Raw genomic sequence first — 21,396 nt, 5'->3', positions numbered from 1 at the left:
ATGTCACAAAGAAGAAATAGAAAAGGACTCATAAACACTAATGCATTATTGGTGGAATTATGAACTGATCCAGCCATTCTGTGGAACAATTTGGAACTATGCACAAAGAGGTATAAAACTGCATACCCAGCAATACCACTTCTAGGTCTGTATCCCAAAGAGATCATATAGAAGGAGGAAAGACTCTCATGTACAAAAATATTTATAACAGCTCCTTTTGTGGTGGCAAAAAATTGGAAATTATGGGGATGCCCATCAATTGGGGAATGACTGAATAAGTCATGGTATATGAATGTAATGGAATACTATTGTGCTATAAGTAATGATGAGTGGGTTTATTTCACAAAAACCTGGAAAGATGCTGAGAAGTGAGCAGAACCAGAAAAACATTGTATACAATAACAGCAACATTGTGTGATGATCAGCTATGACACACTTAGCTCTTCTCAGCAATACAGTAATCTAAGACAACTCCAAAAGAATCAGGAAGGAAAATGTTGTCCACATCCAGAGAAAGAGCTATGTGGTCTGAGTACGGATTGAACTGCACTGTTTTTACTTTTTTTTGTTGTTTTTTCTTTCTCGTGGTTTTTCTTTTTTGTTCTGATTCTTCTTTCACTACATGACTAACGTGGAAATATGTTTAACATGATTGTACATGTATAACCTATATCAGATTGCTTACTGTCTTGGGGAGGGGAAGAGAAAGGAGGGAGGGAGAAAAATTTAGAATTCAAAGTCTTACAAAAATGAATGTTGAAAACTATCTTTACATGTAAAAGGAGGGATTACTGTCAGGAATACTTAGAAAGGAAGAGTGTTCTGGAAGAAAATGTAGTCTTTGATATCATATAATGCAAATGGGTCCCCAAAAGATGGATGAGAAAACAACAACATAAGATATGGAAACTGAGATGGTTGGTAACTTCACGTGAGCAGTTTCAGGTGAGGTCAGAAGCTAGAATAGGAAGGATTGAGAGGTAGAAGCAGGAATTCAACTGAGAGAGTTATAGAAGCCCTGGGTTCAAATTCTGACTCTGTCTTACTGGCTGTATGACACTGGGCCAGTCACTTAAGTTCTCAGTGCTCTAGGCATCTTTCTAATACTATAAATCATAGAGAAGGTTATCTATGCTGGCTCACATTGGTAGAAAAAAATTCTCTTTATCAATGGAATTATAATTTGATTTTATCTTATCCCCATCATATTAAATAGTGGTACAGGAAGGTTTACTTAAAGCCAAAAGTTGGAAACTAGCAGCTAATGCCTCGGTGATCCTTGCCTTCCCATAAGTTTACTTTTTATGTTCTCTGTATATGTTTATTATGTACATATGTATATAGTATATATTTACATACATTTATAGAGAAAGAGAGAGTGTGTGTGTCTCCCTTGTTAGAATGTAAACTCCCTGAGAATTTCAATTTTGTTTTTGTATCTCTAGCACCTAGAACAATGCCTGGCATATAGTAGGTGCAGCTAGCTCAGTGGATAGAATGTCTGGCCTGAAGTCAGGAAGACTTGAATTCAAATCCAGCCTTAGATACTAGCTGTGTAACCCTGAGCAAGTTACTCAACAGCAAAATAAGGATAGTCATAGCACCTGCCTCCCAGTGTTATTGTGATGATCACATGAGATGGTAATTGTAAAGCTCTTGTTACAGTGTCTGGCACATAGTAGGCACTATATAAATGTTGGCTGCTATTGGTTATTATGCTTCATAAATGCTTCTTGATTGATTGATTATCATTACCCAGGCTCCCTTCTTGCTGTTTTCTGTTAGAATAGTCTTATCTTTTATATCAAAAAGTTTTTTAAAAAGTATATTTTTCTCAGGTCTGTACACCAGGAAAAATGAGGCATTATCTCTTTCTAAATTTCACTTGAAAGACGACTGACCTCAAAGATCTTTTTGTTTCCTTTCCTTTACCTTCCTTTCCCTTCCTTTCCTTTCTTTCCCTTTCCTTATCTTCCCCTCCCTTGTTTTTCTTTTCTTTACTTTTCTCTTTTTCTTAAAAAAAAAAATCCTGCCAGCCCTTGGAGCAAAAGTAAAGTACGCAAAATGTCCTCTGGCAATAGTTGTCTGCATCTTGATCTACATCTAAAGAACAAGGAAAGTGAGAAAGATTTCAGAGTGCACTCGGATTGTCCACTAGGTCCCATTTTACAGTTAATTCAGTGTAAAAGACTGGAAAAGTTCATACGCTCTTCACCCACTTCTCTCTGCCAGACACTCCAATTGTCAGCTGTTTGTTTTCACAAAATTTATCATTGTTTCCTGGAAACCATCAGCCCCAGTTCCCAGGGTGGCTGGTCTCAACTCTTGGAAAGTTTCTTGGGAGATAGGCCTCTAAAAGGGAAACCTGACTGATGGTACAGTTTTTAAAGATTAACTTCAAGATAGCACTGAGAGAGAGACCACATGGAGTTGCAGAATAGCGTTGGGCTGGAAGTCAGAAGACCTGAGATTTTATCCTAGCTCTCTCAATGACTTGCTGTGTGACCCTAGATACCTCTCTTAACCTCTGGAAGTTTCAGTCTACATCTCTAAAAAGTGAAGGAGGGAGACTAAATGATTCCCAAAGTCCCTTCTAGCTCTCAGATGTTGAGATCTGAGAATTAATCAATTCCTGTGGAAATGAATGAATGAATGAATTTTTAAAAGGATTTATTAAGTACTATACTATCTTCCAAGTGCTGATGATAGGAATATTAAATTAATCCTTGTACTCAGTGAGCTCCCTTTCTCATAGTAGGAGACAATAAAGAGACATATGGTTACCAGAGAAGAGTATTTTGGTTTAAGAAGCCATACTGATGGTGAATAAACCATGTGGGAATTGGCTGACATGCTCTTTCCAGTAGCAATGGCAGTATTGATTTGATTATATTTCCCAAAATAAATAAGGACAAGGTACCCATATGGTAGGACAGATGGCAAAGACATGGCTAGAGAAGAACGTGGTGGGTCTTAGATGGGGCCAGCTAGATATACTGATTTTATATTCACCAATCAAGACAGTGCAGGATCCCGGGGGTGAGTCCAGTGCTAGGCAATAGTAGGAGCTTTAAAATATTTTATTGTCTGGATCTTGTGATATTACTTTCCTTACCCAGAGTATTACAACTGGAGACTATTATTTGATTCTTTTTAAAATATAATTTTATTTTTATTATGAACTTAACAAACACCAATCAAGATGAAAATTTTCATATACAAATCAGAACAGAAAACTGGGATTGACTATGTAGCTGAAAATCTGTACCACCAACAGCTTGCTTCTCTTTCCAAGTATACAACAAATTTATTGCGTTATTTTCAAAGCTTTGGTGTTTGTCTGTTTCCTGTTTATTATCCTCCTGTTCTGTTTTCTTATTTTTCTTAAGCCTATCAATAGCTCTCATCTCTCCTTTATTTTTCCTCCCAGTTGAAAGGAAGAAAAACAAAACCCTTATAATAAATACGCATAGTTAAGCAAAACAAATCCACACACACTGACCACAAATACAAGTATCATTCTGCATCATATTGTCAGGACGAGGGTGAGGAGATTTATCATTGTTGTTTTTGGAATTGTGGCTGATAATTGCATTGATAAGAGTTCTTATGACTGTTCAATTACAGTGAGCAAGCATTTATGATGTATTCATACTCACTGTTAAAAAGGCATTTCACCAGCTGAGATTCATGGGGATACTTGATATGTGGGTGAAAAGTGGGCAAAACTGACCTAGACGGAATTTTTCTCCTGAACCTGTCCATGTCAAAGAATCGATACTTTTTCATTGACTATTTACTACAGACGTAACTTGGGACTAGAACTTTGGGGTAATAAGAGTAATGCACAAGAGATGACAGCAAATAATATGTGGCATGATCTAATTAAACACTAAATTGTGTAGAATACACTATAAATGCTACAGTAATATGGGGGTGATTTCTGGGTTAATTAAAGCTGTCTCATGAAGGTAACATGAATTAGGTCTCAAAGCATATGTTGGATTTATACTGAGAAAGGAGAGAGCACAGAAGATGACATGCTAAATGGTACAGAGTCAGTACTGAGGATAGTATCGTCATAGGACAATAATAAGATTGTCCTTACTGGAACAGTGGGTATAACAGTAGAATAGGAAATAAAGTTCAAAAGAAGATAAAGCCAGATCTTGAAGGATTTTGAATGCTAAGCAGAAAAGTTGATATCACTCTTTCTGGCCCCTTCCTTGCCCAGTGTGTGCTGTGTTCAGTGACATTTACTTATAAACTTATAAAAGAAGCATAGAATAGTAGTGTCTTAATCCATATATGCCATGGCATATGAAAGCATCTGGCTCTGATAGTTTTATTCTGAAAGCCCTAGACCTGCTCACTTATATGGAATGACATCATTCCATTAGCAGTGGCTTCTTTAAGAAAAACAAGATGGTAATTATATCTTTTGCCTATTATGGATTCTTAAAAGTGGGAAATTAGCAGCCCTTTATTGTTCTTGGATCCACAGTCTAAGTTCCTGAAGTAAGAATTTACCTCTACCTAGGAGGAAGTGATGTCCACGTTAATACCCAAGACGGGAAATGTGTGCCCAGAAGATTAGCCTCATTGTGTGTATCTGGACGCTTTCCACCAGCTTTGTTTATGGGACATATTGTTTTTCTGAAGTTGTTTGCTCCTGTTCTTCTTGCTTGCAGATCTCATTGGACCTTCTTGGCCACAGAGATGATCAAACTTACTGGTAGTCTTGAGTCCTGACAGGAAGGACCTACTTAAAAGAAGTTCCCAGGGGACTTACTGAGAGTCCGTCTGACAGGACTAAGGTCAAGGAAGGCTCACCATCTCTCACTTTAGAAAGCAAACCCCAAGATTATGCGGGTGGATTTTATTATTTTGGTTTTGGCTTATTCATTTATTTCTTTGATTTCATTTTAAATAAGATCCTCCACTGACTACTTTCCTGGCTGTTACTGCTATAATGTTTTGGGTTCGTTTGTATATCCAATATCAGTTTACCCCTGCACACTTCCATTTGTATTTCTGGAATTTTGATGATGATGATGTGGCAGGAGCATGAGGAATATCCTAACATCAGCCTCTGTGTGCCTGTTTGGTCCAGATAACCTAGCACATGGTGCCTGAATATTGTGTGGTTAACACTCTCCTCTCAGCAACTTACAAACATTTCTCCTAGGGTGGTCCCACTTTGATATCCTGAACAGAAGAACTAGTTGTCTCTGGCACACTGTCTGTATGCCAGCTACTAGCATGTGCTGTTTTATTATTATCCCAACCACCCACCCTCCCATCCAGACTGTACCATCAACCACCTCTGCTCCCACCTTTCCTTAGCCTTCATTAGATCTGGGCCACAGCTTAGACAGAAAAGAGTACAGAATGGATTGTCATCCTCTTCTGATGCCTGGAAAACCTTTTTTTTAAATTAAATAATTGTGCTAATTGATCCATTCTTTTGCTCTGAAGCTTTGGACCCTGTTACCTTCAAGGAACAGCATAGAACCGCCTATGTACTTTGTAGCTTAAATCACATGTTCCTTAGCACCATAAGACAGAAAGCTAGAAGGAAACTTGGAGACCATTTACTGCAATCACCTTATGTTTAAAGATGAGGAAACTGAGGCCCAGAAAGGTGAAATGATTGTTCTAGGTCAAACAACAGCAGCAGCAGAGCTAGAATTCAAACCCAGAACCTTTGATTCCCAAAGACAGTGTGATATTTCCACTACAGCAGGCTACTTCTCTGTAAAACTCTCCTTGACTAATCCAGTCAGTTCTCATTATCCCTTCTCTCCTCTGAACTCCTGTGGAATTTAAAGGCTTCTGGAATGATAACTCAATTATATTGGGGTTTTTTTTAAGGTTTCCAAAATGCTTTACAAACATTATCTCACTTTATTCTCACAACAACCGTGGGAGAGTGGATGCTATTAGTATTCTCATTTTACAGATGAGGAAAATGAGGGAGACAGCGGTTAAATATCTTACCCTGGACTACTCAGCAAGTAAATGACTAAGACCAGGTTTGAATTCAGTTCTTTTTACTGTGCCTCCTACGTGTCTTGATTGTACAGTGCTTTTGTATAGTACCTGAAGATATTTCTTCCCAGCTAACACTGCAGGGATCCAAAGAGAATGGCTACACCTGGTTCTCTGTGGGTCTGAAGTCCCCATCAGTGTGTTTACTTTTGATGGTCTGAGAGCACAATTAGTTCAAGGTAAAGATAGTTAATGAAATGTAAGAAAACAGTAAGCTAAGTAGCAACAAAGTATTTTCTCTGTAAACCAGGGGTATACTGTTTCACAAATACATATAGCTTCTGGCAGAAACATCAGTAGCCAATAACATTAGCCTTTGTGTGCCCATTTGGTCCAAATAACTTGGAACTACTACATAGAAAACGTGTAAAAAGTGCACATGCAAGATATATCTGTGACTAAATTGTACATGTTAAGAGGCACACATGTAGGATATTCATATGGTCAGGGCAGACACAAGGAAGGGCAGCTGCTGATACTGACCTGGTCCTACCAGGCCTAGACCCCACTGCTCTTATGACCTCCTCTGATGCTTCAGATGGCTATTTCAAATGGGTGCTCCTTGCCGCTTCCAGCTTCTGGCTGTATATCTGTTTCTGCATATGTTTCCAAAGGGAGCATAGTATGTTAAACTCTTAGCTTAAAGCCTGTAAGTTTTTTCTTGTTACAATTCTTTTTAGAAAAAAAATAGCTTCTCTTCAGATTTTCCCTTATTCCCTCTTAGTCTTGGCTAGGAGATCCCCATTTCCCTAGTGGGAGATTCTCAGTCCCAGAAACCAAGTTCTTTAGAATCAAGAATGGGTTTCCCCAGCTAGTCAATCACCTCAAGTTTAAACTTTCCTTTAGACTAAATTTCCTGGTCACTAAGATTGGGGACTCTATGGGCAACCCCACTCTAGTTCACATAGATTTCCTAATTTTAATGTCCAAAGGCTAAACTACAAACAAAATAGTGATTATTTTCCCAACAACCCTGTGGTTTGGGGTTTTCCAGTTTTCAAACCCTCAGCCTATTTTCAAACCCTATTTTCTCAAGTATGTGGAATTAGTGGGAATTGTCTCCTCCATCCGTTCCCTAGTTCAGTTAACACACTTAGCATTTCCCAAGCTATCATAATCAGCCCGTGCGTCTTGGGCACACCCTTATCCCATGGGATTATAATGACATCCCACTAAGATAGGTGCTATTATTACCCTCATTTTACAGATTAGAAGAGCAGAAATAAATGATTTTACTCAGGATCACTCAACTTGAAAATGTTGGAGACAAGCTTTAAAGACAGGTATTCTTCACTCCAAATCAAACATTCTTTCTCTTTACACTATACTCTGCTTCTTTCTTTGGAGCCCAGTTTAGCATTTAATTATATTTTGTCTTGTACTGTTGTTTCACATGGACTAAGTTTGACTCTCCAAGTATGTACTTGCAAACAGATACCATTTCTTATACTTCTTCCATATTATCCAGAGCACTATGTGAGACATTTTCTTCATTTATTCAACATATATTTATTGAATGATGTGAAAGATACTATTCTAGGTGGCTCTGCTGAGTACCAACCATTAGACCAATCAAAACTTGTAGCTTGATCAACTGAATATGGTCTTTGGGATGCGTGCTGGGTGAGTGACATATTATAAGTTTAGTCCCAACTCTGCCATGATTTGAGGTAGTACATTTTTACTCTCTTAGCCTCAGTCTCCTTATCTATGAAATGGGGAGATTTGGACTTTAGTTATTGTTGATCTCAATGGTGTCTTCCAAATCTCAAGTTTGCTGAATTTTTGAGTGTCACTGATGTTATATTTTAATGAATTTCCATATGATATTTGCATTAACTTAACTTCTGGGATGGGTTCCAGACCATGTTTTATCAGATTCTATGTTGATAAAGCTTCAGAACATAAACATTAAAGTTTATCAGTTTACTGCTCTGTAATCCAGCTAAATTCAACATACATTTGTTAAATACCCACTAGGGCAAGTAGGTGGCACAGTGTCAGGCCTGGAGTCAGGAAGACCTGAGTTCAAATCCAACCTCAGATATTTATTAGCTACGTGACCCTGGGCAAGTCACTTAACACTGTTTGCCTCAGTTTTCTCATCTGTAAAATGAGCCGGAGAAGGAAATGGCAAACCACTTCAGTATCTTTGCCAAGAAAACCCGGAATGGTTCATGAAGAGTCAGACATGACTTAAATGACTAAACAGCAACTATAAATACCTTCTATGTGCAAGAATCTCTATGCTTGGCACAGTGCAACACAGAAAAGATCGGTAAGGCACAATCTCTGTTTTTAAGAATCTTAGATTCTTCTGGCCAGCACCTAAGTCAAATGGGATCTCTGGTGCCACCCTTTTGTTTGTTTGAGGGTATTTACTTGGCTTGGGGAAGGGGACTGTCAGGGAAAGAGGCCTGAGGATCTCCCTTCCTCAGCAACCTTGGGAAAGAAAGACTAGATTGATAGCTTTTGCTCTGAGGGAAGTTCCCCTTGACTCCTTCTTTGAACCTGAGCCCAACATTTTGGTTATGTCTCTGATGCTAGCCAAGACTGTACCTGGGGTCACATCCATTTCCAGGGAAAAGGATGTGAGAACAGAGGACAGTCTCACTACATATTAAGTTCACCAGAAATGCGCCCTTGCCCCGCAGAGGGTCCCCTTGAGGAGCTGGGAGAGATGGGCCTTTCTAGAGGGGCATCGTAGGATCCTGGAGCTGGAAGCTGGGGCAACTGCTTCCTGGATTCTGAAGGACTTCAAGGCAGGGTTCAGGGACTGAGATGGCTGGTGCACTTTCCCTATGTCACAACTGGGATCCTGTGACAAAGGCCATGCTAGTTGCATCTCTGCTGTGCCTGCATCATTGTCCCTGCTGGATGACCTCCTTCTGGAACAAACTAGCCCCTCCCACCACCACCTTCATTGGCTGTCCTATTTTTGCCACACCTGTTAGCAGTTCTCCCTTTTCTTGGAAGAAGTAGTATGCAGCAAAGTATACATAAAAGTCTTTATGAGCCAAGGAACTAGAGGGCTTATTTCTGCTTTTGCCTGGGATACACGTCTCAGCATGCTCTTTGCCCCATGAGCACATATTGAATTTAATTCACCAGCACCCCCAAATAGCTTTCTGCATGGCTGCCATTCAATTGCATTTTCTAATTTGGAGTGCTGCTGCTGCTCTTCCCAGGGTGTACAACTACAGTGCTCTATATTAGATTTCATTTTTATTTCCTTCCTTTCCCCGCCTCTTTGGAATATGCCAGCTTTTTTTCCAAAAACTATTCATGTAGTCTTTCTCTCTGTAGGTCTCTGACACTTTCTGTTGTCCCCTTTTCACCACCTCGTAATGCTAATTGACCCATACCCTTACAGAATTAATTGGTAGTTCCCCTTTCTCCAAACACTATATTATAATAAAACTAAATTATAGAAGGCAGTTAGTGCCATAAGGATTGTTATTTATAGGAATATGTTTTGGGCAAGAGGGATGGGGGAAACACTGCCATAGGATCAAGGAAGGCCTGGGTTGGGGATCACTTGAGGGTTGAAAAAGATAGGGGTGCCCAGTGAATGGCTGCAGGTGTGTATTAGAGGGAAAGGGCTGGAAATAAGAGGTAAGGTAGAAGCCATGAGAGTAATTAGCACTGGATGGAATTGGACTGGTCTAGTCTCTACAAATTGGCCAACCTTTACATAATGCTGTAAGATTTAAAATTACTTTGGTACATTTTCTCGTTTGATCTTCACAGTAACTCTGTGAGGTAGGTAATACAGGTATTACTATCTTCATTTTACAGATGAGGAAACTGAGGCATGTTTAAGTAACTTGCTCATGATCATACAACCTGTAAGGATAGGATTTGCTCTTTCTACTCAGGTCTTCCTAATGTCACTATCCTCTACATTATTGCAAATGTTATAGCAAAACAACTTGGTAGGGGTAACATTATGCAGGGTATGGCTATGCTGTGAGTTGCTTACAACAGTTGTGCTCTTAATCAATCATTACCTGTTGGCATTGGTCAAATGTACCTTTAGATTTAGGTAGGCTGAGAGGCCGAAATAGTCTATTGCAAAAAGGGAAGAAGTAGGAATAGATAGGATAGAGGCAAGGGTTAATACTTGAAAAGTAATAATGAAACATGTCTTACTTCCAGGTTCTAAATAACTCTGGGGGCGGGCTTTTCCCTTGTCCTTTTTCTTGATTAGTCATTCTTGAATGACTAATTTTATTACTTAGACTCATCAAATACTGAAGACTGAAGGGAACTTAGAGATCATTTAGGCTAATAGTCTCATTTTGTAGATAAGGAAAACAAGCTAAAGAAGTTACTGAACTTGCCCAGTGTTACAGAGAAAGTTTGTGGCAGAGCTGGGACTAGAACTCAGGTCTCTTCACTTCCAGCCTAGGTTTCTTTCCATACAATCCACCAACTTATAGACTAAATCCTGTTCCCTTATAAATTCAAAATGATTTAAGAAAAAGCTATGTTTTCTTTCTAATAGTGGGAGGAAGTATGATAAATTATGTTATATTCTAGGCCAGGGGTAGAGAACCTGCTGCCTCAAGGCCATATGTGACCCTCTAGGTCCTCAAGTACAGTTCTTTGACTGAATTCAAACTTCACAGTACAAATACCTTTAATAAAATGATTTGTTCTGTAAAACTTGAACTCAGTCAAAAGGCTGCACCCAAGAACCTAGAAGGCCACATGTGGCCTTGAGGCTACAGGTTCCCCACCCCTACAGTATTCCCCTGCTCTCTCACAGGCAAAAGTCTGTACCAAGGTGTTTTGCTTATAACTATATATAACTTAGAGTATCAAAGAGTTGACAGAAGTTCAGAGAAAAAGAAGGGACTTAAGTTGATTGTAGTCCTTTTTCAAAGAGGACCAAAATGACATTACCATGATAAAGTGAAGCTTCAGTGTGTCCGACTGTGGCTCATCAGACCAATACGAGCTCGGAATGCTCTACTACAGGTTGGGCACAGATAATCCATATGAATATTTGGGGTGGATACTCCAAATTTGTGCATCCTATGTTTCGTTTGTGCTTTTTCAATTCTGCTTTGCTCATAGAGCATAGCACCCTGTCTGATGTGGGCATGCCATGCTAAGTGGTCCTGTGCCAGTGCTTCCCATGTGGCACAGTCAAATCCAAAGTTCTTGAGAGAGACCTTGAGAGTGTCCCTGTATTGCTTTTCTGGCCACTATGTGATCACCTGCCCCATGTGAGTTCTCCAAAAAATAGACTTACATATAGTTACTATAGAGCACAAGTGACAGAGGTGAGGTCTGAACCCAGGTCCTCTGGATGCTACATCTAGCCATTCAGTCACTAGGCCAATCTGCCTCTCTAACCATTAATCTATTCTTGCTGAGCAGTTAACACCAATGTTATAATGAGGTAGTACTTCATTTCCATTTCCCTCTGAAAGGCCTGGCAATAAAGGATAAACTTGTTCTCAGACTGTCCCCTGACTTGAGTCTCTTCTTGCCCTCAGGAAATCCTGATTTCAAACTTGTTTCTGCAAACAATGCTTCTATTGCTTCTCAAATTTACTCCCCCTTTCCAACCTCTCTGTTTCCTTTCCCTCCCATGTTTTCTAGAATCCACCTTCATGTTCCAATTCCTATTCCTGCTCATGCTCAGTGAATTTCCACCAAAGATTAGCAGCTTGCCAGGAGCCAGGAACAGTTCTGCATGTTCAGGGCTGAATGGCCAGAAGTTTTGAATCATCGAAGCTGGCTTCATATTTTCCTTTGTTTAGTTCAGGTGGGGCTTTATTATTTTTTTTTTTTGGTGCATGTGTGTGTGTGTGTGTGTGTTAGAAGTGGTTGTTCTCTCTTCTTTCAGGGAGGTGTTTTCTGGGTTTTTTTCCTCACTCCTTTCATAATAGAATTCACAGAAATTCAAAGCATGAAAATGAAAGGAATGCTTCACCAAAATAATGACACCATTATTTTTACCAAAATAACCAAATCCAGGTTTTTACAGTAAGGGAGAACAAGATTAATTCAAATCTGTGGCATATCAAACATTTGTTCCTCAAAGTTAAAAAAAAATGTATGAATCTTTTAGTTCCTGGAAGGAAAAAAAAGAGCATTCTAGTTTATTATTGTTGTTATTACTATATTAGAGAAGTCAAAAGTCTGTTCCACTGAGTTTATGCTATTCCTAAGGCAAGCAATGTAGGCTGCCTTTGGGATGACTCAGACTAGAAAGAAACAGCACACAGTGCATCTGGAAGAAAAATATTGCAGTGAGGGAGGGATCTTCAAAAAACCTTACCTTTTTTTATTCTGTCCATGGACAGAATTGGAATAATTCGAATGCAGCAGAGTGAGTTATGCAAGGTTTACCTCATAGTGTTAGTAAGAAGTCAGTCAGTCAGTCAGTCAACAAGCATTTATTAAATGCCCACTATGTAGCAAGTACTATGCTAGGCACAAGGAGATACAAGGAAAGGCAAAAGAAAGTGAATGAACCTAAATGAGGGAGACACCAAGCAAACAACTTTGTACAAACAAATTATATACAGGATAAATAGGAAATAATCCACAGTGGGAAAGTTAAGAGATTAGGAGAAATTGGGAAAGATGTCCTGTTGAAGGATTCTTTTTAGAAGGTGGGATTTTAGATAAAACTTGAAAGACGCTAAGGAAGCCAGTAGGATGGAGGTCTGTTTCACTGGATCAAAGAGTGCATGGACTATATTCAAGAGATGTTGCAAGAGTAAAATCAACAAATTGGATATGGAATGGGTAATCAATAATGTCTAGGCTTTGAGTCTGAGGGACTAGGAGGATGGTGCAGTCCTTGGCAGTAATAAAGAATTAAGGAAGGGAGGAGAGTTTGGAAGAAACATAAGGAGTTCAGTTTTGGACATGTTGAGTTTAAGATTTCTGTAGGACATCCAGTACTAGATGTCTAATAAGCACTTGGAGATGTAAGACTGGAGGTCAACAGAGAGGTTAGAGCAAGACAAACAGATGTGAGAATCATCAGCATCGAGATGATAACTGAATCCATAGGAGATAAGCTCACCAAATGAAATAGTATGGAGAAGAAGACCCAAGACAGAGAGTCCTGTGGGATACCCAGAGTCAGTTGTTGTTTGTCCTTTGTTTTGAAAAGGACCAATGACATCGGGAGGTGATAACTTGCACATAATTTGGATTTAAGAGTTGAACAAAATCATCAGCCTCAGTTTCTCTTCCAGAGTCACTTAAGTCCAGTGGCAAGACAAAAGTCAAGACTACTAGCGATGGCCCAGGATGCAGTGGATGACCTTGGCATCTTCCATGTCTGACCAGGCTCTAAGTGCTCCACAGTGCCTGCTTCAGCTGCCTTCATGGCCCTTGGAACAAATTGTTCTCATCTACCCATTCTATCAAGGAAAGTCTTCACATGCTTGGGGTAGACATCTCCCTACCTCACCAAGGATTTTGAGGCCTATCAGTTACCCTCAACCTGATTTAGCCCATCTGTTGAGATGATTTTGCTGGGGTGTGGCTATTTCACATGCTAGAGTTTCTTGGAGCCACAGATGAGAGCTAAATGGCAGGAGGATACCAAAGGTGAATGAGTAGCCCTGAAATGGGCTTGGCAAACCCTCATACCAGAGGTGCTAATCCTCCCTGAACACTCTTATACACACTCCTGTACATCAGCTCCTCCAGTTAGTAGGCATGACTTAACATGAAGATCCAGCAAAAAACATTGAGGACTGGTCTGATGGATAGGAAGATAAACCAGGAAACAGTAATGTCCAGAAAATCTAGAGGGACAAAAGTATTAAGGAGAAGAGGGTGATTGATAACGTTAAAGGCAGTAGAAAGATTAAAGGTAAAGATTGAGAAAAAGCCACTGGATTTGGCAATTAAGAGATCATAGGTAACTTTGTGAAGAACATGTTCACTTGAGTTTGGAAGCCCAACTGTGGACAGTTAAGAAGAGAGTGAGAGGAAAGGATGATCTCTTTTTCCCACTCAATTTATTGTTTATTTATTTTTAAAAATTGGTTCTTTACATTCATTTTTTTGGTAAATTTTGAGTTACAGATTTTCTCCCTCTTCTTTCCCTCCCCCTTCACTAACAATTTGATATTGGCTTTATATGTGTAATCATATAAAACATATTTCCATATGGTTGTGGTTATGGTTATGGTTGTTGTCCTTCGTCTTTGAAGAGGACCAAAATGACACCACCATTGTAAAGTGAAACTTCAGTGTGTCTGACTGTAGCTGATCAGACCAATATGAGTTCGGAATGCTCTACCACAGGCTGGGCACTGATAGTCTGTGTGAATATTTGGGGTGGATATCCCAAATTTGTGCATCCTGCATTTACTTTGTGCTGTCTCAATTCTGCTTTGCTCAAAGAGCACAGCACCTTTTCTTATGTGGGCATGCCATGCTGAGCAGTCCTGTGCCAGTGTCTCCCATGTTGCATAGTCAAATCCAAAGTTCTTGAGCGAGATCTTGAGAGTGTCCTTGTATCACTTCTTCTGTCCACCATGTAATTGCCTGCTCCATGTGAGTTCTGCATAAGTCTTTTTGGCAAGCATACATTTTGCATTCAAACAACATGGTCAGCCCATCGGAGTTGCACTCTCTGAAGCATAGTTTGAATACTTGGCAGTTCAGCTTGAGCAAGGACTTCAGTGTCTGGTACTTTATCCTGCCAGGTGATCCTCAGAATCTTCCTAAGACCGTTCAAATGGAAGCAATTCAGTTTCCTGGCATGGTGCTGGTAGACTATCCATGTTTCACAAGCATATAACAATGAGGTCAGCACAATGGCTCTGTAGACCTTCAGTTTGGTAGTCAGTCTAATACCTCTTCTCTCCCAAACTTTTCTTCAGAGCCTCCCAAACACTGAGCTAGCTCTGGCAATGTGTGCATCAACCTCATTGTCAATGTGTACATCCCTGGAAAGTACCCTACCAAGGTAAGTGAACTTATTCACAGCATTCAAAACTTCTCCATTTGTTGTACCTGATGGTTCCATGTATGGATGGTGTGGTGGTGGCTGATGGAGCACCTGTGTTTTCTTGGTGTTAATTATTAGGCCAAAATGAGCACAGGCAGCAGAGAACTGATCCATACTCTGTTGCATCTCAGCTTCAGAGGCTGCATTGAGTGCACAAGCATCTGCAAACAGAAAATCATGCACAAACACTCCCTCCACTTTGGTCTTGGCTGGTAGCCTTTTCAAATTGAAGAACTTACCATCAATATGGTAGTTGACCTTGATGCTGTGTTCATCCTCATTGAAAGCATTTGTCAGCATGGCTGAAAACATCATGCTAAAAAGCATGGGAGCAAGTATACAGCTCTGTTTCACTCCATTGGTTGCTGGGAAGACACAAAAGCATTGTCCATTATCCAGAACCCAGGTAAACATGCCATCATGAAATTGACATACAATATTGATGGACTTCTCCGGGCAACCAAATTTTGACATAATTTTCCATAAGCCCTCATGACTAACAGTGTCAAAGGCCTTGGTCAAAACCACAAACGTTGTGTACAGACCTCCGTTCTGCTCCTGGCATTTCTCCATATAGTCACGTTATGAAAAAAGAAGTGAGACAGAAGGGGAAAAAAACACAAAAAAACAATTAAGTGAAAATAGTGTGCTTTGATCTACATTCAGACTCCATGTGGATATGGATAGAATTTTCCATGATGAGTCTTTTGGAACTGTCTTGGGTCATTGTATAGATGAGAAGAGCTAAGTGAGCCATGGTTGCTCAGTAGACGGTCTACTCAAGAAGTGTAGGTACAAAAGGGAGGAGAGATAAAGACTGATAGTTATCAGAGATGGAAGAATCAAGTGTTGGTTTTTTCAGCATGGGGGAGACATGGGCATATTTACAGACAGTAAGAAAGCAGCCAGCAGACAAGGAGAGGTTGAAGATAACTGAAAAAGTGGGGATAACAGATGGGACAATTGTCTGGAGAAGATGGGATGAAATGATATCATTGTACAACAGTATCACTTGTAGAGGGGTTTGCCTTGGTAAGGAGAAGGGTCACCTCTTCCCATGAAACAAGGGAGAAGGAGCAGATGGTGGCAGAGAGCATCTGAATGTTATAAGATGAGGGGTGGTGAGAATTATTGATGTATGAGGAAAATTTCTCAGCCAGGAAGGTGGGAGGAGGGGGAGCCACCAAAGGTTTGAGGAAAAATTAAAAGGTGTGGAAGAGCCACTGCAATGAGTGGAATAATGAGTTAATTAGCAATGCCTAGCAGCTTGGAAGGTCCTGTTGAGATTACGTCACATAAACTTGTAGTGGACACAGTGAGGACAATTGCATGATTTTCTCCACCTTTGTTCAATAGCACATGTGTAGGAGAAAAAGGAATGGATAATAGTAGTGATCTAAGGCTGAGACTTGGCAGGACACAATCAGTGATACGATAAGGGGGTAAGAGACACAAAAGAATAAGACAGTATAGAGTTATAAGTGAGGAAGAGCTTATATGTATTTTGAAGTTGGCTAGTGTGAAGGTAGGAGTTGAAGAGGAAAGACTGTCAACAAGGTACTCAAAGAATTGAGGAAAATATTTATTTAACATGTCAATTTCCAACAGAGTCCAGTACTCTTGGGAGAGGCCAAAGAAATGACAAGGACACTCAAGTTGACAGTCATCTAATGGAAGAAGCACAAAATCAGCCATAAAATTGAATTCAATAGACATTTTAAAAAATGTTACTTGTTAAAAGTTTTGTTTCTTTTTTTGTTTTATTAAAAAGGCTTTTGTTTTTATATCAGTTATTTCTCAACCACTCTGCCCCTGTTGAAACCTCCCTCATAATAGAGAAAGAGTTATACAAAATGAACCAATGCAACCATATCTGACAATGTACACAATAGTGAACTCAGGTCTTCCTAACTCCAGGCCCAGTGGTTTATCCACTGAGTCATCTACCTGCCCCTAATATTCTGTTCCCAATGTACCCCCTTCCTCATTGAGAGGATAGAAACTGTTTCATTGTGTAGTTTTTTTATTTTTTTTTATTAAGTAATTTATTTGTTTTCAGATTCTTACAATCACATTCAAATCTTAGACTTCTTCCCCCTTCCTCCCCCACCTTTTCCCTTTCTTCCCCACCCCCACCTCCCTGAGATAGTGTGCAATCTTATATAGGTTCTACACATATATTCTTATTAAATACATTTTCACCTTAGTCATGTTGCACAGAAGAATTAAAATGAATGGGAGAAACCATGAAACAAAACAAAACACACAAAAAAATGGTCTGCTTCATTTTGTGATCCAATTCCATAGTTCTTTCTCTGGATATGGAAGGCATTTTGCCTCAAGAGTCCATTGGGAATTTTTTTAGGTATTTGCATTGCTGTGAAGGGCTAAGTCTACCAGAAACAGTCCTCGAACACTGTGGTTGTTGCTGTGTACAAAGTTCTCCTGGTTCTGCTCCTTTCCCAGAGCATTAGTTCATATAGGTCCTCCCAGGCCTCTCTGAAGTATTCCTGTTCATCATTTCTTATAGCACAGTAGTATTCCATTACATTCATATACCACAACTTGTTCAGTCATTCCCCAGTTGATGGGGATTTCCAGTTCTTGGCCACCACAAAGAGAGCTGCTATAAATATTTTTGTACACGTGGGACCTTTTCCCATTTTTATGTTCTCTTTGGCATACAGTCTTAGAAGTGATATTTCTGGGTAAAAGGGTATGCACATTTTTGTAGCCCTTTGGGCATAGTTCCAAATTGCTCTCCAGAATGGTTGGATCAGCTCACAGCTCCACCAACAACGAATTAGTGTTTCAACTCTCCCACATCTTCTCCAACATTTATCATCTTCTTGTTTTGTCATGTTAGCCAGTCTGATAGGTGTGATGTGGTACCTCAGAGTTGTTTTGATTTCCATCTTTCTAATCAATAGTGATTTAGAGCATTTTTTCATATGATTATAGATAGCTTTAATTTCTTCCTCTGGAAACTGCCTGTTCACATCCTTTGACCATTTATCAATTGGGGAATGACTTGTATTCTTGTGCATTTGACTCACTTCTCTCTATATATTTTAGAAATGAGGCCTTTCATTGTGTATTCTCCTAGACTAAGACTGGCCATTGAATTTAACATGAGATCAGCTACTTTTTAGAATTACTTTAATTTACATTAACCTATGAATATATAGTCTCTTGGTTCTTCCTTTGCTCTGTAATAAATCATATATATCTTGCCATGTTTCTCTTCTCAATAATATTCTATTACATTTACAATCTAGTATCTGTGTCTTTTTTTGTGTAATGTAGAAAAATACACTGGGTGGATTACTATAGAAAGGAGGAGCAGGAATCATCTTCTTATCCTCCGGTTCTTACCCTTGTAGTGTGGGCCTCACTAGTCTTTTCCAGTCACTCCCCTTTTCCTACCCTGACTTGGACTTGCTATCTAGTTGGCACCCTCAGATCTACCCTTCCAGAAGTATTTTTCTCCACAGGCACAGAGTAGCACCATAGAGAAGGTAGTGAAGCCTGATAGCCTAGACTTCTCCAGATAGCAATATAAATTGACTTGCTTCATCTAAGCAAAACCTCTAGATTCAGCTTTTATCCCACTTTAGCAAGTTTATTTTAAAAAATACATATATTTTTATAAAATCAATGATTCTCTTTCATATGAGCTCTGAATCTTCATACCTCTACCCCTAATCCCTCCAGCGGAGACAAAGTCCTGTTGATACAGAGGGTGAGTGCTTGCTATTTCTTTCTGAACATTGTACCAGCCATTGTTCCTCTTTTGGAGCTCTTTGTTCACAAATAGTGAAACATGAAAACCATGAACAACCAAACTTTGTCTAGTCAGTATTCACACTAAGAAAGCTGAGATTATAAATATAACTTTAAAGAACAGAAAAATTTAAAGATATGCTCTGTCGGACTTAACAGAGGAGAGGGCTTTGCAAATTCTTTACGAAATGGTCAGACCAATTCACAGCACCACCAACAATATATTAATATGTCTGTCTTCCAATAGCCCCTCTAATGCTAACTATTTCTGTCTTTTATCATTTTTGCCAGTTTGAGAAGTGTGCAGTAAAAACCTTAGAGTTGTTTTAATTTGAATTTCTATTATTGGTGATCTGGAGCATTTTGTCTTAGAGTTGTCGATTATTTTTTTCTTTTGATCACGTTTTGTTCATATCTATGGTTCCATCTTACATAAGACAACATATATTTTGGATATCAGGCTTTAATCTGAAATATTTGATACCAGGACAGTTTTTATTTTTGATGGAATCATATTTAACTGCAAAAGCATTAATTTTGAGTAAAGTCTTTTAAATTTGATATAACCAAAATTGCTTTTTTTTTTTGTGATTACATCTATCACATTTTTGTGTATGAATTCTTCTTTAATTGGAGTTGCAAAAGATATGTTCCTTTGTCCTCTAATTCTTTATGGTTCCTTATAAGTTTTGGTTGTTTATATATTTACAGCTTAGTATGTGTGTGTATGTGTGTGTGAGTGTGTGTGTGTATATGTGTATATGTGTATATATATATATATATATATATATATATATATGTATATGGGGTGTTCAGAGAGAATTAGCACCTCTCGTGTGAGGGTTTGCCAACCCCTTTTTAGGGCTAATCATCCACCCTTGGTGTTCTCCTGCCATTTAGCTCTCATCTGTGGCTCCAAGAAACTCTAGCATGTGAAGTGGCCACACCCCAGCAAAACCATCTCAGCAGATGGGCTAAGCCAAGTTGAGAGTAACTGACAGGCTTCAAAATCCTTGGTGAGGTAGGCAGATGTCTCCCCCCAAGCATGTGCAGATTTTCCTTGATAGAATGGGTGGATGAGAACAACTTGTTCCAACGGCTGTGAAGGCAGCTAAAGCAGGCACTGTGGAGCACTTAGAGCCTGGTCAGACATGGAAGATGCCAAGGTCATCCACTGCATCCTGGGCCATTGCCAGTAGTATTGACTTTTGTCTTTCCACTGGACTTAAGTGACTGGAAGAGGGAGGCTGACGATTTTGTTCAACTCTGTCTTGCTTAAACCCAAATAGTGTACAAGTTGTAAGACATTACCCCTGATGTCATCGATCCTTTTCCAAACAAAAGAAAGATAACAGCACACGTATATACATACACACATCTTTACTGGTCCATCTGTCTATCTGCCTATCTGTCTATTTATCTATCTATCCACCTCTCTGCGTGTGTATGTAATATTCCAGTTTACATCTATTTTCTGCTAAACTGTTTTCCTGTTTTCTCCACAGTTCTTGTTTTAATAGGGAATCTAATCTAGCAGTTTGCATTCTTAGGATTTTCAAACACTGGGCAACTATATTTGTTTGCTTCTGGGTCTTGCTTTTCCAGTCAAGAGACATCTCTAAGGCATCTATTATGTGTGCCTGTACTAGCACCCTGTACTTGGTGCTAGAAATAAAAATATAAATAAGACCAAAGTCTTATTTCCAAGGAAGTTATAGTGTAACAGGGTAAAGATATGTACACGTAAACAGCTATAATACAAGGAAAACTAAGGTCAATTCCATGGAGTGGTCCAAGGAAAGGACTGTGGGGGATACAAAGATGTGTAAGAGGTGGTTCTGACAAGAGTCCCCCATAACACCATTTTTACTCATAATAACTATTACTACTATGTTAAGACTTACCTATTTTGTATCTCCTTCATTCTGTTTCTGCTCTCTTCTAGCTAACAGCTAACTAATCTGATAAACTATTCTATATTAATAGTTGCTAATGTGTTATTTTCTTTCAAATATTGAGTATTTTGATAGGCACCTGCTGGAGACAATGTTTTAAACTAAGGAAATGACTAATCATGAACATGTTAGGTACCATGGCAGTGGAGATATTATTATTGGCAGACTCATGGCATGACAGGTTCATGGCATCCTCTCAAATCACCACAATTATATGTACTGTTTTTGGACCAATTCAGGAAAAATCCTCATTTAAGAAGCTCCCACTTCAGATGTTTTTCCATATTCCTTAAAAGTTTTTTTTTTCTGTTGACAAAATTCGCATGGATTCTCAGCGTTGGAAGACACATCCAAAACTATTTGGTTCAGCTCCTACATTTTACACATGAGTAAGCTGAGACCTGGAGACATTAAGTGATTTAAGATCAAATAGGTAGGAAGTGGGAGAGCAAGGATTTTAACCTATCCTTCTTGTTGTTATTGTCATTTCAGTTCTGTCTAACTCTTCATGACCCCATTTTTCTTGGCAGAGATACTGGAGTGGTTTGCCATTTCCTTCTCTAGCTCATTTTATAGATGAAGAGCTGAGGCCAATAGGGTTAAGAGACT

At 39.2% G+C, this 21,396-nt stretch overlaps 1 long non-coding RNA gene across 1 annotated transcript in view; it reads left to right on the top strand.

The window, feature by feature from the left end:
* LOC140504643 (uncharacterized) overlaps window positions 1-16,842 on the top strand; it is a 52,444-nt gene extending 35,602 nt beyond the window's left edge. The window contains exons 2-4 of the long non-coding RNA XR_011967178.1: window positions 11,665-11,830; window positions 14,922-15,007; window positions 16,658-16,842. This is a non-coding gene — a long non-coding RNA (uncharacterized lncRNA). The remainder of the gene's footprint in view (window positions 1-11,664; window positions 11,831-14,921; window positions 15,008-16,657) is intronic.
* The last annotated feature ends 4,554 nt before the right edge of the window (window positions 16,843-21,396 follow it).

This window comes from Notamacropus eugenii, chromosome 1, assembly GCF_028372415.1.
Source record: "Notamacropus eugenii isolate mMacEug1 chromosome 1, mMacEug1.pri_v2, whole genome shotgun sequence".
NCBI classification, from domain to species: Eukaryota; Metazoa; Chordata; class Mammalia; order Diprotodontia; family Macropodidae; genus Notamacropus; species Notamacropus eugenii.
Note: the sequence above shows the minus strand (reverse complement) of the source record. Positions and strands in the feature narration are given on the sequence as shown.